The 7,460-nt window shown below is 39.4% G+C and overlaps 1 protein-coding gene across 1 annotated transcript in view; it reads right to left on the minus strand.

The window, feature by feature from the left end:
* The window catches only part of LOC128692338 (caspase Dronc), a 22,857-nt gene extending 16,375 nt beyond the window's left edge, over positions 1 to 6,482 (minus strand). Inside the window, exon 1 of the mRNA XM_053781461.2 lies at positions 6,354 to 6,482. The gene's annotated coding sequence lies outside the window, so the exon portion shown is untranslated. The remainder of the gene's footprint in view (positions 1 to 6,353) is intronic.
* Positions 6,483 to 7,460: the final 978 nt, after the last annotated feature.

Here is a 7,460-nt window from a genome sequence, read left to right on the forward strand (position 1 = left end):
ATTTTTACACAAGAGAATACAAATGAAATACCAGAAATCAAAATTATACTGGTCAGGACTTGAATAAATTATGCAATATCAGTCACTACTGATATAGTTCTCTAATAACCTGACAGACTGTCACCTGGCCCTGATGAGCTGTTTTCAAGGTTCTAAATGAATGCAAGGACAAACTTAGCACGCCATCAGATAGCTTCCTCAACATATCCCTACGAACAGGTATTGTACCGGATAAATAGAATACAGTAAATGTGATACACGTTTATAAAGTGGGAGATTGGTTATTTTCAAATTATAGAACAATTAGTCCAGCCTCAATTGTGGGAAAGTTGATGGATTCAATAACTGATGATGCAATTCGAAGCCAACTTGAAAGATATAACTTGATGGGTGAATCTCGCCCCAGTTTTACAAAAGTTCATTCCTGATTAGGAATTTACTAATTTTTTTTTACCAAGGTATTCAAGGCGGTAGTTAATAAATATGATATTGTGTACATGAACTTCAGTAAGACATTTGATAAAGTGTTAAACAGAAGACTAATGAAGAAAGCAGCGGCTCATAGAAGTAGAAATTATCTCCTGGGTCGATGTATGGCTAACTGGTAGACATGGGAATGGGGACCTATGTTAAGAGTGTTGCGCCACAGGTATCAGAGCTGGAACCATTATTGTTCACAATCGACACAAACAGTATTGATGATGCAATAAATATCGACATAATTTTGTCGATGAATCTAAAATAGGCTGTTAAATAATTCCTGATATTGACACTAGTAAGCTGCAGGATGACCTGGCTAGGCTGTTGTCGTAGTCGGAGAAGTGGCACATGTGGCTCAATGCAGACAAGTGAAAGGTTCTAATCCTAGGAAAAGAAATAACTATGGCACTTTTAAGCTAAACAATGTAGATCTTAATCAAAGTAAATATGAAAAAAATCTAGAACTAGTTGGCAGAAATTGAAAGCTACGACAACAACGAGTAAGCGCTTTCAATAAAGCTAACATAATTCTTGGCTTCATATCAAGAATTTAGGTGTCCCGTGATTGGGTTGGTAATGCACTCAGCTCATATACCGAGGGGTCCGTGGTTCGATTTCCGGCACTAGTGAAAACGTTGGGCATGTTTCCTTCCACCTGTTGCCCCTGTTCATCTAGTACTAAGTAGGTACCTGGGTGCTATTCGACTGTTATGGGTGGCATCCTGGGGGTTAATATACCTTAGGGCTGGGCTTTGAAATGAGTTTAGGTAGAATAATAGATCTTGGCCTGTAAAACTGATTTATGTAAGAAAATTATACATAATAAAAATCCTAAAAAGAATAAATAGATATCCTAAGGTTATTCAGGTAATATATCTTAGACCTCATTTAGATTATGCTGCTCAGTTCTGGTCTCCATATTATATGATGGACACAAATAAGAACATAAGAACATAAGAACGAAGGAACACTGCAGCAGGCCTACTGGCCCATGCGAGGCAGGTCCAAGTCTCCTACCGGCTTAAGGCAATGCACCCAACCTAGTCAGGTCAGGTCACATTGACTTAAGGGAGGAACACGGCAACCGACCTGGTAGCACAAGCTATCAGGTCCAACTCACACCCACCCACACCCACTCATGTATTTATCCAACCTATTTTTAAAGCTACACAACGTTCTGGCCTCTATAACTGTACTTGGGAGTTTGTTACACTCATCCACAACTCTATCACCAAACCAGTACTTTCCTATATCCTTACTGAATCTGAATTTTTCCAACTTAAAACCATTGCTACGACTCCTGTCTAGGCTAGATATTTTCAGCACACTATTTACATCCTCTTTATTTATTCATGTCTTCCATTTATACACCTCAATCATATCCCCCCTAATTCTACGTCTTTCCAGAGAGTGCAGATTCAAGGCCCTTAGTCTATCCTCATAGGGAAGGTTTCTGATACATGGGATCAACTCTGTCATCCTCCTTTGTATATTTTCCAGAGCATTTATATCCATTCTGTAATACGGTGTCCAAAACTGTGCAGCATAATCTAAATGAGGCCTAACCAAGGATGTATAGAGTTGAACAACCTGATGACTCTTATTATTTATGCTTCTTGATATGAAGCCAAGGATTCTATTAGCTTTATTGCGAACACTTATGCACTGTTGTCTTGGTTTCAGATTACTGCTAACCAGAACTCCTAAATCTTTTTCGCAATCCGTAATATTAAGATCTACATTATTTAGTTTATATGTGGCATGGTTATTGTCCTGTCCAACATTTAGAACTTTGCATTTGTCTATATTAAACTGCATCTGCCACTTCTCCGACCACTGCATCAGTCTATTCAAATCTTCCTGGAGTGCTCTAATGTCCTCGTCAGAATGAATTCGACGGCCTATTTTGGTGTCATCGGCAAACTTGCTGATGTCGCTCTTTGTCGTTTATATAGATTGTGAACAGCAAGGGGCCCAACAGTGACCCCTGTGGAACACCGCTCGTGACGCTTCCCCACTCTGATTTCTCCCCATTTATGCAAACTCTCTGCTGCCTATTTGTCAACCATGCCTCTATCCAGGAAAAAATTTCTCCTCCTATATACAGAGAAGGATGACGAAGCTGATTCCCTGTATTAGAAGCCTTTCCTACGAAGACAGGCCGAAGGCAATGAACTTGCACTCTCTGGAAAGTCGCAGAATCATGGGAGATATGAGTGTAGTGTACAAATGGAAAAAAAAAATAGAGGCGATATAAACAGCGTGTTGAAAATATATAATTAAGACAGGACTTGTAGCAATGGATTCAAGTTAAAGAAATTTAGATTTAGCAAGAATGATGGAAAGTACTGGCTTCGTAAGAGAGTTGTAGATGAGTGGAACAATCTGCCAGGGAGAGTCACTGAGGCAACAACTTAGGCTAGCTTGAAAGGTTGGACAGGTATATGAGTGGGTGTAGGTACGTGCGAACTGAATCTGCCTAGAATAGGCCAGTAGGCCTGCTGCAGTGTTCCTTCATTTATATGTTCATATAATTTCTTCACACAGTTTATCTATACAGTGCAATATGTAAAGTCTCCGGAAAATTAATGCATTACCACTAAAAACACTTACGATTATTAGGTTAAAAATTCATAAAATAACGATTCTCTTTCTGAAATCTCGAGACTGTTTACACATTTTGCATCGGCCACTCGAAACCCTCTCCAGGTAAACTCTCCAGGTAGCCGGTGCAAAATGTGTACACAATCTCAAGATTTCAGATAGCTTATCATGAACAAATTAGGTGATTTGCCATTTACTGTAGGGCTCGATTCCATTAATTTTTCTACTTATTATTTGCCAGTTCATTACAATGTTATCTGCATATATATATATATATATATATATATATATATATATATATATATATATATATATATATATATGCCACATTGGCAGCACCTACTTGCCATACTCCGTAGCTGAAGGAGGTGGAGCTGCCAGCCACAGGGAGACCCAGAAGATCCGCAAATGTGAAGACCTTCCTCCTTGCTATAACTTCATCGCAATAGGGTGGGAGACCCTTGGAGCATGGGGCAAGTGTGTTCTAAAGTTCCTCAGAGAGCTGAGTGAAAAGCTCATCATAGAAACCAAGGACCAGAGGGCGACCAGCTTCCTCTTTCAGAGACTCAGTGTCGCGATCCAGAGAGGAAATGCCTGCAGCATTCTGGGCACGCGGCCCACCGCCGGGGAGCTGGACGAAGTATTCGAGATGTAGCTCTGAGTAGTTATCTGGGTTGTTTTACTTTCTATTGTATTTTTGCGATTGTTTTGTCAATGTATTTTGTCTTTTAATAAAATATATATTAAATATAGGGGGTGGTAGGAGAAAATCCTCAGCTTCAGGGAGAACCTTAAGTTTTCCCTGAAGCAAGTTTATTCTTTTCTCTGAGGATGAGGATCCCCAGGACAGTTCTAGAGGTGGTACCTCCCTAAATATATATATATATATATATATATATATATATATATATATATATATATATATATATATATATATATATATATATATATGAATATGCACACGCTCCGATGTTTTAAAGACCTATCAAGCGCAACTCATATTTGACACCTAGACAGAGTTATTCCTGATATCGTAGATTACACATATGTTAAGTACGCTTGGGACACTTTTCTAAAGCACCCCTCAAGGAAGGTTCCTTGATGTTGGTGAGGGGCTCTTGATTTAGGGAATTGGATCTGTGCTCCAGTTCCCCGAATTATGCCTGAATGCCTTCCACATTCCCCCCCCCCAGGCGCTGTATAATCCTCCGGGTTTAGCGCTTCCCCCTTGATTATAATAATAATAATAATTTTCCAAAGCAGAGTTAAGTGGTGGCACCTACCAGCGCTGGGAAGGTGCCGAGAGCATATAGGCCTGGGCTACTCAACTACTTTGAGCAAAGGTCCACTACCAATATATGCAAAAGTCTAGATACATTCTTTACAATCAATCATGAAAAGCAACAATCCGAGTATAGGGCAGTGTACTCATTATTTTCTATGAACGGGATTATTACATTATTCTGTCTGATAGAATAATGTATTAATCCCGCTATTGTGTACCACCTGATCCTGAACATGGTAACAGTTATTTAATCAAGCTTTTCCCTGAAGCTCGCGGTCCAACTACAACTGAAGCTCGCGGTCCAACTACAACTGATGCTCGCGGTCCAACTACAACTGAAGCTCGCGGTCCAACTACAACTGAAGCTCGCGGTCCAACTACAACTGAAGCTCGCGGTCCAACTACAACTGAAGCTCGCGGTCCAACTACAACTGAAGCTCGCGGTCCAACTACAACTGAAGCTCGCGGTCCAACTACAACTGAAGCTCGCGGTCCAACTACAACACTCAGAAGGTCTGGATTCGGACCGTGGGCCACCAGTTGAGTAGCACTGATATAGGCTTTTAAAAAGCGGTCAGAGTCGTCAAGGAAACATCTAAGCACTGTATGCTCAGTTAAACGTTTGACTAATGTCACTAATCTATGAAACTCCAATGAACCACGAGTCATAATATATATTAAGAGATGCGTCAGCATGAGAGCTGACATCCTGACTCAGCCGCTGAAGGCACTGACTTGCTATCTTATTAGACACTGATATTAATACACTAGAAAACATGCAGATAAGGATAACAGCACTAATCCCCTATATTACGAAGGTTCCTTACGTAGATATGTTAAAAGCACTGAACTTGTATTGTTTAGAACTGCGTGGGTTAGGTTAGGTAGAGTTTGTCAGGAAACAGGACAAGTGTTTCCTGACGCGGGGTCTTTATCATATAACCCGCAGCCAGAGCTTTTGGTCATAAAACCGAGGCCTTCCACTGGCTTTCCCCTTCACCATTTATTATGTCTATTTCTCCATAGAATCAGTGGTCACAATAATGAAGTATGCAAATAGGTTATACAAACAGAGGCGATATAAATTAAATAGTGAAAATGTCTAACACAGAATTCGAACCAATCGAATTAATTTGGATTAATTTGTATTAATAAATGATAAACGAAAGCACCGGTAGGTGAAAAAAAAGTTTTAGGTGATTGGCAGTAGCGTATTGAAGCAGGACTTTGACAAACTTTCATAATAGCCTAGGATAATACACAAGTGGAAATGCTTGAATAAGAAGTACCTATCATGGACCAGTAAAAGTACTGCTGTATTTCTGTATTTTTGTTTTCTAAACTTGGAGGATAATGGCTGGCAGCACTAATGTCGTGTGAATGTTATGGGTAATTTGGTAAGTGAATGGACACAAAACTAAATAATGATACATTTATTATGGATACGTTTCTCTTACCAGCAGTTTTATCAAGTACTGACTTTATAAAGTTACTGGAGAGTGATCGGTAGCAGTAATAAATGTATCACTAGCCTCTCTTGTATCTATCAACAGAATTAATGACGTCATTACGACAGTTACATCTCATGCTGCAACTCACATTATGTGTACTATAGTCACTTTTTAAAGTGCAGTTAAGTATCTAACGCCACAGAGTATAAGTCTATTGAAAGTTTTATGACAGGTGGAGCCTTGATTCAGCTCCTGGTACCAGGCACAAATGAACCTTCCCCTCACACACCCCTACTACCTTTGTCCCTGTTATGGTATATACATCGAGATGTGTGTATCTTTCAGTGTATATACACACCGAGATTTTACTTCAGTAAATTTCTTAAGGATTATAGCATTCTTCACTGGCATTAAGGTAAAACTTTATCCATATTTAATGACCCTGAGACAGTCGATAGGCTTTAAGCCTAACAAACCAAACCCATTAACAACTATTTCACGTCAGATACAGACTAGAATATTAACTAACTCACAAGATGGAAGGGACGGAAACTGGCTGAGTGGAACCAGATGAAAATCTCAAGGTATTGCCTTGTATGAAGCAGCACTAGCAGTGGTGGCCTGTCACAACCAGCACCTATGATTCACTGTCCATATCTCACACTGCTCCTGTTTTTTATACCCTTATCAGTAACGTTTTATCTAATTCTTGGTATAGATATGTCATGCAAAGTAGTCCTTTACACATTTCTTGAGCTTCATCAAATCTAATAAAGCCCAGCCTAACAAATTCTAGTATAGATCACATTTTTAGTATTAATTACGCGTGTTCAAACTACCAATGGTTTCATGGCCCCAATCACCATCTTATCTGATTGTGTTACGAAGTGACTGGCGAGGACTGTTCGGGGAAATTTAGCAGCTGCACACCCACACGCTGAACTGTTCTCAAAATAACAATTACCGGGATTATTTCTTAAAGTATACGCTTCGAAATTGAGGTCACGTAGCCGCTTTTGATGAGTAACGACTGGGTGGTGCAATGACTGTCGCTTTTTATATCTGTCTTTACGATTCTTTGCTTGACTGACATTTAGCGTTTATGACTGACTGCTAGATCATAGGCACTGGGTGTTTACCGCCTCAGATTATAGACTTTTTCTGGGTTGTGAGTGCCACAAATTATAGGCAATGATTTAAACCTGACTTGTTTACGGACATACATCTGGGTATTACTGATTAAGATTATAGATGCTCATGGTTGCTACCGCCTTGACTTACAGACACTTTCCTAGTTCTTACTGCCTAAGATTATAAACACTCCTGGTTACTGCCTTAGATTGTAGACATTCATAGTTGTTACTGCCTTAGATTATAGACAATCATAGTTGTTAAGTAAATTTATTCAGGTATACACAAATACAGTTACATAAATTATCATACATAGCAGCATATGTGTAGAGAACCTAGGATAACCTAAAAAAGTCAGAGTGACTTATTTCCATTGGGGTCGTTTGACTCATTAGATTATAGACACTCGTACTTGTTACTGCCTCAGATTACAGACAATATATCACAGTTATTGCTGTCTTAGTTTACACTCGGTAAGTTGTAAATGTCATACGAACACCGACACATGT

Source organism: Cherax quadricarinatus, chromosome 6 (assembly GCF_038502225.1).
Source record: "Cherax quadricarinatus isolate ZL_2023a chromosome 6, ASM3850222v1, whole genome shotgun sequence".
Lineage (NCBI taxonomy): Eukaryota > Metazoa > Arthropoda > Malacostraca > Decapoda > Parastacidae > Cherax > Cherax quadricarinatus.